This window comes from Vicia villosa, linkage group LG4 (genome assembly GCF_029867415.1).
Source record: "Vicia villosa cultivar HV-30 ecotype Madison, WI linkage group LG4, Vvil1.0, whole genome shotgun sequence".
In the NCBI taxonomy this organism is placed as follows: domain Eukaryota; kingdom Viridiplantae; phylum Streptophyta; class Magnoliopsida; order Fabales; family Fabaceae; genus Vicia; species Vicia villosa.
Window position 1 is genome coordinate 108814913 of NC_081183.1, and position 18365 is coordinate 108833277.

Below are 18365 nucleotides of genomic sequence, written 5' to 3' on the forward strand. Positions count from 1 at the left end.
CTGATTCTGCTTCGACCATCTTCTGATGTCTTGCCAGACCATGTTCTGATGTTGCATGCTGAACCCTTGAGACAAAGCTTCTGAGCGCTGAATTATGCATACTCTTTATATATTTCCTGAAAAGGAAATTGCATTGGATTAGAGTACCATATTATCTTAAGCAAAATTCATATTATTGTTATCATCAAAACTAAGATAATTGATCAGAACAAATCTTGTTCTAACAATGGACACCTTGCAGGCCCCCAAAGATCAGCATGGATGTAATCAAGGGATCCATGTGTTCTCTGTTTGCCTTTGTTGAACTTCACTCTGCAAGATTTTCCAAGTACACAGGGTTCACAAAACTTCAGCTTTTCGACTTTGTCTCCACCAAGCAGATTTTGTTTCCCTAATTCGACCAGACCCCTTTCACTGACATGGCCCAATCTCATGTGCCAGATTTCTGTTTTCGACAAAGGTTTCGTGGATGCAACATTTGTCGAACCACTTACAACTTCAGCCTCAAGGGTATACAAGCCTTGTTTCTTCACGCCTCTCAAGACTTCCTTCGAACCCTTCATGACTCTTAGGATACTTTTCTCTCCTTGGAAAACATATCCTTTCTTGTCGAATTCACCAAGAGAAAGCAGATTTCTCTTCAAATCAGGAACATACCTGACTTCAGTCAACAACCTTATTGACTCATCATGGAGCTTGAATCTCACAGATCCAACACCTGCAATCTTGCAAGCCTTGTTGTTTCCCAGCAATACTGATCCACCATCTTGATCACATAATTCCTCGAACAAGTCTTTGTTTGGAGTCATGTGCCAAGTGCAACCTGAATCCATAATCCACTCCTTCTTAGAGTCACTGCTTGAAACCACAAGAACATCAGATGATTCGAAATCATCTTGAACAATGGCAGCGTTGCCATTATCCTTACCTCCATGATATTTCAAGCGTTCAGGGCACACCTTTCTTGTGTGACCCTCCTTCTTACAATGGTAGCATCGAATGCCAGATGCTTCGCCACTGTAAGTCTTCGACTGGCTTTTGCCTTTCTTCTTGTCGAACTTACCATCCTTTCGTAAGAGTTTTCCTTTAACGGCCAAACCTTCGCCAACAGTCGAAGGTTTATGCTCCTTTCGTTCATTCAAGTCCTTAGAGTACAAGGCTGATTGAACTTCTTCAAACGTCAGGGACTCCCTTCCATACAAGAGAGTTTCTTTGAAGTGAGCATGTGATCGAGGCAAAGAACACAATAGTAACAGCGCTTGATCTTCATCATCGATCTTCACATCAATATTTTCAAGATCAAGAATCAGCTTGTTGAACATATCCAACTGCTCAGCCAATACTTTGTCTTCAATCATCTTGAATGAATACAAAGCTTGCTTCAGGTAGAGTCGATTTACCAGCGATTTGGTCATATACAAACTTTCAAGTTTCACCCATAACCCTGATGTCGTCGTCTCCTTTGATACCTGTCGGAGAACCTTATCACCAAGGCTCAACAAAATTGCGCTGTGTGCTTTCTCGATCATATTTGTCTTCTCCGCTGCCGTCAATTCTGCATTCATGGCTGCCTCTCCCTTCAACGCTTCCAAACAACCCTGCTGAACCAGTAGGGCTTTCATCTTCAAGCGCCACAGACCGAAATCATTCACTCCGGTGAACTTTTCAATCTCATACTTTGTTGAAGGCATCTTCTCCACGCTCACCGCACCAATTTGTTGTGAAAAACGATACCAATAACAAAGTATAATAGGGAATTAGGGAAGAGAATAAGAACACAAGAATTGGTTATAACTGCTATTCTTTCACTTTCTCTTAAAACAAGATTACAAGTTTACAAGAATAACAAATAACCTCTCTCACCCAAATTAGGATTTGCAGCTTAGCAATGATGAGAGACTAGTATGCTATTTATAATAAAACCTAACATACTAACTAATGGGCTTTTTCAGCAAGGCCCATTACACAAGCCAACTTAATAAACAAGCTAACTTAACAAATTAGGGTTAAACACTAAAACCTAATTTAACATGCTAACAACCCTAGCATCTTCGACATCTGCATGCTAGACCCATCTTCGACTACAGCATGCACACTTCGACACCAGCATGTGAACAATCCTTCGACTTCATGCTTAACTCTGTCAAACTGTCGAACCAAGAAGCTACCTTTCGACAATACTAGAGTTCGATCCAATATCTCACAGAACTCTTTCACAAGTTCACTATTGAACATAGAAATACACTTTTCGTCACTGCTCGTAATCAATAAATCGTCTATGTATAGGCAAAGAATGATGACCCTTTCATTTGTATTTGTCTTCACATAAACGCCATGTTCGGATACACATTTCTCGAAGCCAATGTTCTTTAGAAAACCATCTATCCTTTTGTTCCAAGCTCTTGGAGCTTGATTCAAACCATATAATGCTTTTGTCAACTTGTAGAACCTTACCTCTTGGTTTTTCACAACAAAACTAGGGGTTGTTCTGCATAAACCTTATCTTCAAGCGGACCGTTCAAAAATGTAGATTCCGCATCCATTTCATAGATGGACCAATTGTTGTTATTCGTAATACCAATAACTAGCTTTATGGTTTCAATCCTAGAAACGGTGAAAATACCTCTTCAAAGTCTATGTCTTCTGTAACACCCCATTTCTACCCGGCAATTATAATGCAGAAAAAATATCAGATTATTTAAAAATTTCTCAACAAACAAATGAGGTGTCACATATTCATTTAACAATAAATCATATCATCGCATTTAGCGGATACATAGAACTCTCTTTAATCAATCAACAAATACTCAACATATAATACTTTTCAAAACAGAACAACTTCTTTCATTAGAACATGGAGGAATCATAGTTCTCAATATTTAAATAAATAACATCTTATTCAGATAAGATAAAACAATAAACAACAACATCATAACATCATAAATCGTCCCCCCGAGTGCTACGTATCAGAGCGACTGCAACACCCCATATTTTACATTTTATTAATTTAATGGGAGTTTAAATTAATTTCTTGGATTACTGGTATTTTAATGGGACTTAAATTGGAAATTGTGTAAAATAAGCTATTGGGCCAAGTTGTGGTTAGTAATGGAGGGGGTGTTATTGGTAGGCCCTATTACTAAAGCTATTTTGCTTTATTTTCATAAAATAAGAAAAAAAAATTGGAAATTAGAAGAAGAAAACCTAAGAGGAAGAAGGAGAGAGCTCATGGAGAAAAGAGATTTTCGTATTCATGGTGCAGCCCTCACAAAATGGGTCATAACTCTCTGCTCGTAACTCCAAATCAGGTAATTCTCGAAGATTCGAATTCTACACGAAATTTCCTTCGATTTGATATATTAATTCATGTCAGGGAGGTTCTCGATGAGGGAGATAAGCGAGTTTGAAGATTGGGAATTCTTGCTGAAAGAGAAGAAAAGAGGCTTACGGGTTTGATGGAGAAGAGGAAAAGTCCAGATTCTTGGCTAAGGTAAGGGGGGACTCTTCCGATTAACATCTATTATCGGGTTATGGATAATAGGACTGATATAGATATATTATTTCATGTCAATTGAGTCGTATGACAGAGTTGGGATTTTGGGGATGTTTGTTGATAATTATCTATTTTGATGAATTCCATGAATTTGGTGTTGTATGATGTTTGATGATGCATAATATATGTGATATGTGTGTATGATATATGTTGTGTGGCTGTTTTGTGGTGTTTGATCAACTTGAATCGATTTGGTCGAGGTTGAGGAATTTGGGATTCAGGTTCGTATGTTGTCATTTGCGATTGAGATCTCTGATTTTTGCCAGTTCGCGCCGCGAAGGTAGGTTGGCGCCGCGAAGGAGTAGTTCTTTTCTCGTTTCGCGCCGCGAACCTTTGTTTGCGCCACGAAGGCGTGGTTTCTATTCGTTGCGCGCTGCGGACTGTGTGTGGCGCCGCGTACTGTAGCGATAATTGTTTTCTTTGAAAAATGTAAAGATGCGTATCTTTTGAACCGTTTAGAGCAGGATGAAGCTTATGAAGTATTCTTTATGTGAGGATGATGAAATGAGCAGTAGCTCGAGATTATTTTTAAATCACGATTTTGCTTGTTTTGATGAATGTTGTGTTGTGGACATATATGATGAGATGTAACGATACAAGCTATGTTTAAAACATGATTCATGTGATGATTTGTTTGTTGGTATGATGAATCTTATGAGATATTTTTTGTGACGATGTGAGTATGATGTGAATATCTTGTCTGTTGGATGGATGACGTATTGTTGACATATATGATGAAATGTTACAATATAAGATGTTGTTTTGAAAAACATTATGATGTGATGATTTGTTGAGGATTATATGATGATGATTGATTTGTTTTGAAATGATGTGGATACATGTATGTTCTTTCTTATTAATTATGATGATTGATGTGGACGCATGTATTTTCTTTAAGGGTTAATGAACTTTTTCGTCCCTTTAAATATATCAAATTTCGTTTTTAGTCCCTCCAAAATTTTCCTTCAAGAAATCGTCCCTTCAAAATTTTTCTTCCGAACTATTGGTCCCTAACATCAAATTTCGTAGCTAATCGGTGGCTAAAGTCGTAGCTAATCTCTAGCAAATTTAACGTTAGGGACCAATAGTTTAGACGAAAAATTTTGAAGGGACGATTTCTTAAAGAAAAATTTTGGAGGGACTAAAAACGAAATCTACAATATTTAGAGGGACTAAAAAGTTCATTAACCCTTTCTTTAATGATGATGATGATGATTGATTGTATTTGAATGATGCTAATGTATATAAACATACTTTGATGATGATGATGATGATGATGATGATGATGAAATGAGTATTTGATGATGTTACTCATTAGACTTGACGATGGTATAAGTATGTTCATGTATGTTTGCATTCATTCATATTCATTGATGATGCTGTATCCATGATGATGTGTTGGATCAGTAAAGGGCATGATTCCCATTGTGTGGAATCTGTGCTGGTAGGGCCGTATCTTGATGATGTTGGATCGGTCATGGGTTATTCCCATTTGATGATGTCGGTACCACATGCATAGTGTCAGTTGCATTCATATGCATGATTTTGATAACATGATTGGATGCTATCCAGTGTTATGATTTTGTTATGATGTGTTGGTTTGATGAGGATGAAACTTGTTTGAATTCTGAATATGTTTTCAATTGGGTGAATGATGTAACTATGATGTGTTATTATTTATGATTCAATAACATTTGTTAATTTGAATGAGACTCACCCTTACTGTTGACATTTTCAGATTGGCGAGTAGCGGCTTTTGGCTTTGGTGAGGATAGCTCATAGGCCAGTTGTTTAAGTATAGAGTCGGTGTCATGCTCTGATATTGTAACACTGGGGAACGCTAGTTTAGAGTTTATGATGTTACTCTATTGTGTTGTTATTGTATTAATTTTGTGGGATATTGCATAGATGATGTCATGCTTATCCGTATGATGAATATTCCGTTGTGTAAAAACATGATTTTGTTAAATCGATGATTCGTTCCTAAGTGAAGCATGACAATTGATTTATGATAAATTGTTTTAAATTGAATTGTGGCACCCTTATTTTCATGTTTTACTCTGAATTATTTTATTAATTTCCGCGGGGTTTAGAAGGGTGTTACAATTGTGGTATCAGAGAAGGTCGGTCCGTCCGGCCAATTGTCGAGTCAGTTGAGTTGCGCGACAGTTGTATACTGTCGGTGTTTTATCCCTTGGTACACGACATGTGAGGGAATCACTGTCGGTACTTGGTTGTTTTGTTGCAGGTGATGGATTGAAACAAGTGGGGGAGAAGCTTCACTTCTCAATTATGCTTCGGTTGTCTGATGATTGATTCGGTAGGCTGTTGTTGACAATAGTGCAAGCGTTGATGGAGTTGTTGTTTCCCGAATCGAAGGTGACTTGGAATTAAGACTTGGCTGGTAATGAGGTTGAAGCATCTTGAAGGAGGATGATTAGATGTAATTGATGACTATCTGTAAGAGAGGTAATTTAGGAAGTTGCAATGTATCAGCTCGGTTGGTGTACTGCGAAGTTGTCAGTTGAGTAACCTTGCTTCTCGGAAGAGGTTCAGTTGCAAGTTTGCAAAGGGGATTGCGGTCGTAATGTTTCAGAAATCGCACTTCGGCGATGGGATGTGTTGCTCAAGTTATAAGAATGTTTGGAAGTGAATAGATATGATAAGGAGTTGTTTGGAATGTGATCGAGTTGAAGAGAATGAGTTTTGGAGTGAGATTTTCGTAAGCAAAACGCAGGAAAATTGCTGAATAGCTGCAGAACTTCGAAAATTCATAACTGGAGTTCTGGACATCCGATTTGAGTTCCGTTTGAAGCGTCGGAAAGCTAAAGAGATGAACTTTGTTACAAAAATGGTTGCAGCAACTATAACATGTTTAATTGTGACAGAATGATGTTGGAAAGATGCGATGTTGCGGTTACGCTTGCTCTTAGAACTAGACTTGTTTGTTAGTACTGCACGGGATATCAGTGTCGGAGTGGAACGGATTGAAGGAATAATTAGAAGGTTTGTTGAGAAGTAATTTTAAGAATTGAATATACCATTTGAAGAGTTTTGGGAATACCGTATAGAGCGTCGCTGCATGATGTCGATGTTGCATTTTCGGATAATGATTGGAAAATTCATATCTTGAGTTCCGAGTGTCGGATTGATGTGCCGTTTGAGCCTACAAAGAGGTGAAATTATGTTCTACCTTATGGGAGAGTTATAAATACAGTAGAGGTGATCCTATGAGGAGATATTCTGAATTCGGTTAAGGGATCGTGGAACTTGCTGAATGGGAATGCCTACTACCGCGATTGTTTGAAACGAAGTTGAGTAGAACATGTTATTGATGAATAAGTTGATGAGATGTTCGGTCATAAAGATGATTTGAGTACCGATGGATTTTAGTGAGAAGTGAATTAGTAGAAAAGGTGGAATAAACTTTAGAACTCTTGGAGTCGTATTTGTGAGGCCAAAGTAACGATATGTATAAAAGAAGAATTGTAGAAAATTTCTGACACCTATTGATGTGAGGAAGACTTTGTTGATATTCCGAGTGGAATGATACTTGGCCGCTAAAGATGTCATGGAATTTAGAGTAAAACCACGAGTTATGAATGTTGTCGCGATCTTTTGCTAAGATGAGGATTTTGTTTTGGAACGGGATAAATAGTAATGTACGAGTATATTAGTGACTATGAAGTTTGGAAGTACTTAACAGGTGTGTGATGCTAAGTGACTATGAAGTGGATTATGTGAAATGTTTGGACGTTGGTGTCTCACCAACAAGATCCAATAAGAGGGAAGTGTGCGAGTTTTAAAGACTCAAAGTGAATTATTGAACTATGACGATGTTAATGAGTTTGAATGCAAACTCGGAAAGGACACTATTATGTAGTAACGACGGTTTATGCTTACATATGGTTGTCGGCTATCTATTGACAAATTGAGGACTTGATCACCCTTAATCTCTTGTTGGTAGTAGACGGAATCATATATATGGGATGAACTTGTTTTGTTACCTTAATGGTTTGGGATGTGAAGAATACTAAGCCGTGAGAATAATCACTCACCATGTTGTGTGAACTTATGAAGAAGTTAATATGAAAGAGTGCAACATGGTGGACAAATGACTTAAGACGGGTAATCAGAGTCACGCAGCGAAAGTGTGATGTGGAGTAGTGTTATGAGTACTACTCGTGGGAAGTGAGGAATTAATATGTCAGGAGCCTACATAGAGAATATGTATTGATCTATATGTTGGATTTAGAATCCAGTGGATGTAAGGAGGTCGTGTCGAAGAATTATAACTCTTTTGAATAATTGCCGAGATGACGAACATGTTATTGTGGTTGTACGTAGTTAACGAGTACGTATTTGGCAAAGTTAAGACGATGAGTTGATACTATATGATGCTATAATAATTTTGCTTCGTTGTTAAGGTGATATTATGGATTCCAAATATAATGAGGAATTATACTCTATGAAGGACGAAGTTGATTTAATTCTTAAGGAAGAGTGGGATTCAGTTTGAGCTATTATGTAAGCAATGGTATATCGAGGCTAATGAGTGTGATTATAACTACTTGTGTGCACTCATTCCGATGGTTAGAATGTTTAATAGATGAAGTAAATCAGGAATTTGTTTTTGAGTGCGAGTAAGTATTGATGAGTGGTGGATTAGTACCATGGATGGTAAAGAATGATTCTTGAACGAATGAGTAAAGAGGGCCAGAGTTGGGTATAACTCAGAAGTCTAATTGGTAATGATGGTTGTAATGAGTAATCAGAATAGTGCAGCAAAAGCGGAATGTAACGTGTTGGATAATTGATGGTGTGACTTAAGAGGAGTCAGATAATTGGAATTCAATGGTATAGGAATATGAGTATTGAGTTTCTTGAAGGAAGCAGTTGGTGAAAAGTGTAAGTATTATTTCATCGCTCAGATGGAAAAGTGTGTCTAAGGTTGGTACGTTTGGTAGATGGAATGCATTACTGCATTGTTGATCAATTATGGTCATACCATGGATTGTGTAATTATATTATCCAGTTATTGGGCGTATTGTATGGGTTGTATCTCAATGTTCTATTGTCGTTGACCTTTTGGAGGTATAACGAGTAGTACACCTTTGGATGGTCAAGTGCAACATAAGAGCTGAGATTAAATGCATGAGACATGCTTCCTGTTGGTTATGTCAGATGAATCTTGAGGATCGACTAGGGAAATGTTACCCGGGAACTAGAGAGTCAGAGGAAAGACTCCTATCCGGAACCTTTCACTTGAAGTATGTTTTCGAGGACGAAAACTCTTTTAGTGGGGGAGAGTTGTAACACCCCATATTTTACATTTTATTAATTTAATGGGAGTTTAAATTAATTTCTTGGATTATTGGTATTTTAATGGGACTTAAATTGAAAATTGTGTAAAATAAGCTATTTGGCCAAGTTGTGGTTAGTAATGGAGGGGGTGTGATTGGTAGGCCCTATTACTAAAGCTATTTTGCTTTATTTTCATAAAATAAGAAAGAAAAAAAATTGGAAATTAGAAGAAGAAAACCTAAGAGGAAGAAGGAGAGAGCTCATGGAGAAAAGAGATTTTCGTATTCATGGTGCAGCCCTCACAAAATGGGTCATAACTCTCTGCTCGTAACTCCAAATCAGGTAATTCTCGAAGATTCGGATTCTACACGAAATTTCCTTCAATTTGATATATTAATTCATGTCAGGGAGGTTCTCGATGAGGGAGATAAGCGAGTTCGAAGATTGGGAATTCTTGCTGAAAGAGAAGAAAAGAGGCTTACGGGTTTGATGGAGAAGAAGAGGAAAAGTCCAGATTCTTGGCTAAGGTAAGGGGGGACTCTTCCGATTAACATCTATTATCGGGTTATGAATAATAGGACTGATATAGATATATTATTTCATGTCAATTGAGTCATATGACAGAGTTGGGATTTTGGGGATGTTTGTTGATAATTATCTATCTTGATGAATTCCATGAATTTGGTGTTGTATGATGTTTTATGATGCATAATATATGTGATATGTGTGTATGATATATGTTGTGTGGCTGTTTTGTGGTGTTTGATCAACTTGAATCGATTTGGTCGAGGTTGAGGAATTTGGGATTCAAGTTCGTATGCTGTCATTTGCGATTGAGGTCTCTGATTTTTGCCAATTCGCGCCGTGAAGGCGTAGTTCTTTTCTCGTTTCGCGCCGCGAACCTTTATTTGCGCCGCGAAGGCATGGTTTCTATTCGTTGCGCGCTGCGGACTGTGTGTGGCGCCGCGTACTGTAGCGATAATTGTTTTCTTTGAAAAATGTAAAGATGCGTATCTTTTGAACCGTTGGTCTGTTTTAAGTGCCGTTTCGAGCAGGATGAAGCTTATGAAGTATTCTTTATGTTAGGATGATGAAATTAGCAGTAGCTCGAGATTATTTTTAAATCACGATTTTGCTTGTTTTGATGAATGTTGTGTTGTGGACATATATGATGAGATGTAACGATACAAGCTATGTTTAAAACATGATTCATGTGATGATTTGTTTGTTGGTATGATGAATCTTATGAGATAGTTTTTGTGACGATGGTATGATGTGAATATCTTGTCTGTTGGATGGATGACGTATTGTTGACATATATGATGAAATGTTACAATATAAGATGTTGTTTTGAAAAACATTATGATGTGATGATTTGTTGAGGATTATATGATGATGATTGATTTGTTTTGGAATGATGTGGATACATGTATGTTCTTTCTTATTAATGATGATGATTGATGTGGACGCATGTATTTTCTTTAATGATGATGATGATGATTGATTGTATTTGAATGATGATGATGATGATGATGTTGATGATGATGATGTTGATGTTGATGATGATGATGATGATGATGATGATGATGATGATGATGAAATGAGTATTTGATGATGTTACTCATTAGACTTGACGATGGTATAAGTATGTTCATGTATGTTTGCATTCATTCATATTCATTGATGATGTTGTATCCATGATGATGTGTTGGATCAGTAAAGGGTATGATTCCCATTGTGTGGAATCTGTGCTGGCAGGGCCGTATCTTGATGATGTTGGATCGGTCATGGGTTATTCCCATTTGATGATGTCGGTACCACATGCATAGTGTCAGTTGCATTCATATGCATGATTTTTGTAACATGATTGGATGCTATCCAGTGTTATGATTTTGTTATGATGTGTTAGTTTGATGAGGATGAAACTTGTTTGAATTCTGAATATGTTTTCAATTGGGTGAATGATGTAACTATGATGTGTTATTATTTATGACTCAATAACATTTGTTAATTTGAATGAGACTCACCCTTACTGTTGACATTTTCAGATTGGCGAGTAGCGGCTTTTGGCTTTGGTGAGGATAACTCATAGGCCAGTTGTTTAAGTATAGAGTCGGTGTCATGCTCTGATATTGTAACACTGGGGAACGCTAGTTTAGAGTTTATGATGTTACTCTATTGTGTTGTTATTGTATTAATTTTGTGGGATATTGCATAGATGATGTTATGCTTATCCGTATGATGAATATTCCGTTGTGTAAAAACATGATTTTGTTAAATCGATGATTCGTTCCTAAGTGAAGCATGACAATTGATTTATGATAAATTGTTTTAAATTGAATTGTGGCACCCTTATTTTCATGTTTTACTCTGAATTATTTTATTAATTTCCGCGGGGTTTAGAAGGGTGTTACAGCGACAACCGACTCGATTAACGGCAACTAAATCTCCATACTCGAACACCTGCACGTTACCAATATAAAGGCAACGGCGAACAAGAGAAAAGGGTGAGATATCAAATCATATAAGAGAGCGCATGATAAATTGTATATTAGGATTCAGGCATATATGATTATCACATCGCAAGTATTAATATTATCGTACACTCCATACTTTCATCGACTCACAAATCTCACATACTTTTTATCGCACAACAAGTCACAACACTACATATTCACATCATTTATATATATATATATACACTTTATTTAATTTTCAAGCCAAGTCACAATTCATCATAAGTATAAATCACAATTCTAATCCTAAAACATCACCGCATATAAGTCATACATCTAGTCACAAAACATCACATATAAGTCATACATCTAGTCACAAGACATCACATATAAGTCATACATCTAGTCACAAAACATCACATATAAGTCATACATCTAGTCACCAAACATCACATATAAGTCATACAGACATGTTTAGTTAACCGCATCCACAAGTATTGATATCCTCCTACTATTCACAAAATCATCAATTCACATTTGTACATACGTCCATCATTTAACAAGTCATGAAGTACAATCACGATATAGTCACAAAACGTCATAACTATGAATCACATAAGACACATGGGACATGACTCATGTATATGCATGTGGTACCAATCGGAGCTTCATCCCCCCGTCACCAATTGCCCAATTCAGAGGCACAAGGCATAAGCCTTCGTCACTAATTTTGCTAATCCAGGCCGTCATTGAGTATGCATATGAAATGTGAATCGACAAACAAGACGTACACAACATACTCATCACAATCACACATCATCACAAGGCATACGCCTACGTCACTGATAATTACCATTTATTAGAGGTAATACAACGTCACAAATAATCTTTCATCTTCACATAGGAATAAAATCATCACGACATCATCATCATCATGTTTCGGTATATCACGGCAGACATATAACTTCACATATTAACAAAATCATCATCATTTACTTCACAAAATATTCGTCACAAGGCACACGCCCATATTACAATTATCGTCAATCATAACAGATGATAACACTTCACACATATTCCAACAACTTCGTATAAACAACGGAGCAATTCCAATAATTCACATAATCAACAGTCGATGTCATTAATAAAAATCACAAAGATATCCACAACAATTCATAAGATATAATCACAATTCGATACCGGTTAATCGGATACAATTCAATTACTTCATCGATTATCTGATTCATTCATTTAAATTCACTATTTACTGTCATACCATAATTTCTATGTTATTTACTAAATCCCAAAGCATGATTACAGTCAAATTCTTAAGATATCGTTATTTACCGACAAACCGAATGATTTATCTAAATTCAAGTTTATTCCAATTAAATAGGCTTATTGAAAAGTAATTCAACCATTAATTTAATCGATTGATTAATATCACAATTCCGACAAATTAACACCACCATGTTAATGTACTAACTAAGCTTAGCTACCACGTCAATTTTCATCAAATTCCGGACAACTAAATATACCTCTTAATTCGGCTATTTCGATCAAACGAAACTGTTTTGCATTTCATTAGTCCTATAAGTTACTATTCTAATTACGTAAATCATTCTATAAATCATGATAACACCCATCATAGTATACCATTACCTAATATTAATCAAGTAATATATGTCTGCTGTGAGTCTTTAGTTCTAAATTGCCAACCTATTTCTTGTTATAGCGAAAAGGGGATAACAGGGTACTTGAGCTACTGTTACAAGTTCTAAATCATTATTTATAAAAGTATCTTAAGTAACAGTGACAAGTAACATGGAAAACAGAACAACACGCTATGGAACAGCAAGAAAATAACATACAACACACATAATGAGAATTGCATCAATAATGGGGCCGCTCGTCATGAGCATTTGACGTCTGTCATGGGCATGCATTTGACGCCCGTCCTAGGCATTGTGGGACGACCGTCACCATATTATGGGGATAGTGTCGTTCGTCAATGGCTAGTTACAGTACCAATATCTCATTTCCTTGTATATTCCAATACTCACGTTTAACACAACAGGAACAATAGCAACAGACACACGGAATTTCAAGTTTTCGGTAACATTTTAACACAGCACAAGAAAAACCTAAATCCCTAATTTCATTCAATCGAACAACCACAACAACAGTAATTAAGGAAAGCCACTATTTCAACTACATGTTATTCATGGTAGATTCTATATTTTCCAGCAACGATTAACACAACAAATGCAATAAATCTACACATCCAATACCCCACATACAATTGTTCATGAGCCCCATTATAGGAAGAGAACCCCACCCTTACCTTATTCAATTAGAAGCAACTTGTTGGGTCTCCGATTGCACTTTCGATTTGGCACCATGGATGGAAATCTCTAAGCTCATTCCTCTTCTCCAAGGCTTGCCTCTTTCTCTTCACAACTATATTTCCCCAAAATGACAACACTACTCTTCTATCTCTAAAACCCTAATTTATCATTCCAATTAGGCTTAGTCTTTCACTTCCTTTTCACAAACTAATTTAGGCCCAATAAGATAAATAATCTAAAATAACCAATACATCACTTAATAATATTTCGTCGATATAATAATTCATTTGCCGACATCAATACTTATTCTCCACAAAATAATTCTCAACCGATAAATTCCGAAAATAAAATAAGGATACTTTATTAAATAAATAATTAAATAATCGGGGTGTTACATCTTCTCTCTTCAAGAATCCCTTTGTAACTAATCAAGCCTTATGGTTAATTATTCACATTTGGGATTTGCCTTCACCTTATAGACCCATCTTACTTCAATTAGATTCTTTCTTTTCGGAATATCAACTAACTCCCAAGTATTATTTTTCTCAATCGACTCCAGCTCCTCTTTCATAGCACAAATCCATTTTGGATCACTTAAGACCTATTCCGTCTTAACGGGTTCGGATTCGGCCATAAGCGTAAAATGGACGAAATCACCATCATCATTGACTTTGTTGTCACAAAACATCTTAAAATCTTAGAGTCTTTGAGGAAAACCTCTTTAACTTGTTGACCTTCTTACATGCTCTTCATTTAAAGTTTTGACACGCGGTGTTTTTGGTCTTTCTAAATCTGTAGAATTTGGAAATTCAAACTTGTAATCGGTTACAGGCTGTTGGTAACTAGTTACAACCTACTTGTAACCAATTATAGCCTACTACAAATGCTTCAATTTGTTGATCACCGCGTCTCAGTTGATCATAATCCTCCTGTTTGAAACATCAAATAGCTTGTAATGTAACCTCTAGTGGGGTGGTACCCTACAAATATCATCATCTCCCCTTTATCATTCAACTTCTTTCTAAGTTGGCTTGGAACATGTCGATATGCCATAGAACCAAAAACTCTTAAATGGTTCACATTAGGTTTGAATCTAGACCATGCCTCTTATGGTTTTATCTTCTCAAGCTTCTTTTTAGGACACCTATTCGACAAATAGATGTCGAGGCGTAAAAAATACTCGAGCGTAAGGAACGCTCGAAATACAACATAGTCGTCATCGAACTTTATTTATTCCAAAGGAAAGGGAAAATATCAATAAAACCAATGAAAGAAAATAAAATGGTCGTCGCAACCAAAATCAAGTTCGGGAGTCGGTTATGCAAGGAGAAGGTATTAGCACCCCTCACATTTGTTGTACTCAACGGGACCCATTTAGTTGGTTTTGTAATCAGATGTTAGCATGATGTTTAATTGCTTCCTAATTATTATGCTAGAAAAAGAAAAGGAAAGGAAAATGTTTTTGGTGTTTTTATTATTGGGTCTAATGAGATTATGAGCCTCGCTCATAAGTATTCTATGATGCAATGAGGAACTCAAGACTACCTAGTTTTAGGTAGAAAAAAATATGTATTTCGTTGATTTCTTTTATTTGTGAAAATGAGCCTAGTCACACTTGAGTGATAAGACTCGTTGTTTGAAAGAGATTCACACTTATGCGAATGAAACTCGCGCTTGGCCAATAGATGGCAAAAGACTCGCATTTGAGCGAAATTTGATGAGTTGAATTATTTTTATGTATATGAAAAATTCCATGAAATGTAGTTGATTAATTTTTTAAAAGGCTTGGTGTTGAATAAGAGTTTATTTTCTTTTGAATTTTTATTGTGAAAATGATTTGAAGGGATTATGATTTATTTATGAAAGTGGTGAATGATTGGTGAAGTGCTTATTGAGAAAAGTCATTTGATGTTGACCAAGAGTTTTTTATTAAAAACTGATTTTGGTTTGAAAAAGAGACTTGATGTTGATCAAGTGTTTTGCCATTTTGAATTGAAAATGGTTTGATATGATTTGAGTTTGAAAAGGGACTTGATGTTGATCAAGTGTTTAATTCGCATTTATTTGAAATTGGTTTTATTGAGTGAAAAGACTTGGTGTTGACCAAGTATTGAACTATTATGAACGATTAATTTTAAAGATGATTGATTTATGGCAAAATACCCTTTTTAGTCCCTGAACTTTACTTCGGGGTCCATTTTAGTCCCTTAACTTTTAAAAAGACCAATGTAGTCCCTTAGAGAGTGTTTGGATGAGGCAATTAAGAATTTCTAAAGAATTTAAAATTCTAAGCAATTCAAATGATTCAATTAAAATTCATTCAATTTTAAATTCTTTTGTTTGGATGAAGTATTAAAATGATTCATTGTTTAATTTTGTGGTCATTTTCATCAATTTTAAAATTTTTGGGGCAAATTTGAAATATAAAAAATAGGGACTAATTTGTAGTTTTTGAAAATTTTAAGAACCATTTTGTAAATTTGGAAAATTATTAGGGACTTATTTGCAATTTTATGAAAAATTTTGGGATAAATTTATAATTTTAATAAAATATTGGACCATTTAGCAAATTTAGAAAAAATTATAAGAAACAATTTAACACTCAAGTTATGGAGCAATTTCAAATTCTTTATTTTATGGTGTCATTTGAAATTCTTTAAATTTAACTTGATTAAAATACTTCATAAATTTACATCATTTTAACATTTCTCCATATTTTTTATCCAAACAATAGATCATTAAAATGCTCCATCCAAACACACTCTTATGTCTTCAAATATGTCATTTAGGTCCTTTTCGTCTAATTCTCACAAACGGCGTTTATTTCTACACGCGTGGCTTCTGACGTGGCATGTATTCATACATGTGGCATCTGATGTGGCATATGTTAGTCACCAAATTTCCAAAAAAATGTCTCAAAATTCTGCCTTCACCAGGTATCGAACCATTGTTTCAATGGTTGCTTGGAAAGGCAATATACCACTAGACTACGTCATATTCACTTATGTTTTAGCTGCAGGACTCTTTCTAAACTTTCTCCTTTATAAACACCTTTGCCCCCTTCTTTCTTATCAGCCAGACTCTTTCATAACATATGTATTTTCATGCTGTTTTGATTTAGGGTTTGACAAATTTCATGGGGTTTCTTTCATATTTTCAAATTGACAAATTTCTTAGGGTTACTTTAATATTTTCAAATTGTGCGTCAAAATACTGATTGCCACTACTCTTAATCTTATGAGCTTTGAGTATGAGCTGACTCCAAAGCAAATTCTCTCTGCAATCTATTTTGATATGTTTTCTGCTGCTTTAATAAGTTCTATTGTAGATAAGAAAATTCTCCTCTATAATATCAATCCTCTAATATTTCCTTAATTTCTGTTTATTGCTAGGAATTATGTCATTTTGATATATGATTTTTGATGTATGTTTTGCATTGTTGAACTGATTGGTAAAACTCTGTTTGATTGATAAATTGGAAGTGATGATTATTTCTCCAATTGATTGAATCTGAACATACTGTACGAATTTTGTTTCTCTTCAGAGAAATCAGGCCAAATAATCTGATCCATTATAGCAACTTATAAATAAATTTTGTTTTGAATAATTTTAAGTGCATTATTAGGATTAACATGATAAGTTATTATCTAGGTTTACTTACAAAAATTTTAATTTGGGTGTGATGATTATTTCCCCAGATAATCAAAGTTGAACAAATTGTGCAAACTTGTTTCTCTTTTGAGAAATCAAGCCAAATAATCTGGGCCAAAAGATACATCTTTAATTAACAAGTAAGCAAACATGATGTAGCCTAGTGGTTCATTGCACTTCCATGTAACTATTGAGACCATGGTTCGATTCTAGTTGAAGGCAGAATTAGGTGATAGAAGCGATTTTGAAAATCATTTGATGTTAATCAAGCATTTTTATTTATGAAAGGTTGATTTTAATCGCCTCTTATTGTCTTAAGTTAACAATCATTCATCAACATAATAAAATAAACTAATAAAAATAACAAAGACAATAAAAAATAAAAGTGAGTGAGACACACTATCGATACAAGATGTGAGCAATTAAAAGAAAAAAGAAAATACGAAAAATATAACAAGTAAACCATAAAAGAAATAATAAAAGTGAGAGAGATGTACTATCAATACAAGAGTAAGAATAAATGGCATAAAAGAAATAATAAAAATATAGGGATGTACTATACAAAGAAAATAAAACATAAAAGAAATAATAAAGAGAGTGGAGAATATTAATTAATTAGTTACTTGAGCTAAAAATAAAACAAAAATATTTTTGGGTTTTTTAATATGTGAGCAAATAAAATTTAATAGGTGCGTGAAAAATCATCAAAATCAAAAAATAAAATGACAAAACATTTAAGAAAATAAGAAAAAGAAATCAAATGAGCGCTGGACCTACCAACCACCAAACAAAAAAGCTAGAAATAAGACCAAAAAAATGAACATGATGAAACAGATGGTCTGAATTTAATCTGTGGACACGATAAATCTCGAAAAAATACTTCCAAATCTTTTGCTTGCCGCTTTATTGCGTCGACACTAGGCTAAAGAATAACAGCACAAATGTAGAGATACATGGCTACACTAATTCAGATTTCAGTGGACACCAAAATGAAAAGAAAAGTATTGCATGCTACATATTTATGATTGGTGGAGCACCAAACTCTTAAAGCTC

The 18365-nt window shown here is 35.2% G+C and overlaps 2 non-coding genes across 2 annotated transcripts; both read left to right on the top strand.

Annotated features, from left to right (window-relative positions):
• Positions 1-17136: 17136 nt before the first annotated feature.
• On the top strand, positions 17137-17233 carry LOC131600891 (small nucleolar RNA Z103). The gene has a single exon (XR_009283493.1). It is a non-coding gene; the product is annotated as a small nucleolar RNA Z103 (small nucleolar RNA).
• Positions 17234-17334: 101 nt separating this feature from the next.
• Positions 17335-17430, top strand: LOC131600892 (small nucleolar RNA Z103). Its single transcript, XR_009283495.1, has one exon. It is a non-coding gene; the product is annotated as a small nucleolar RNA Z103 (small nucleolar RNA).
• Positions 17431-18365: the final 935 nt, after the last annotated feature.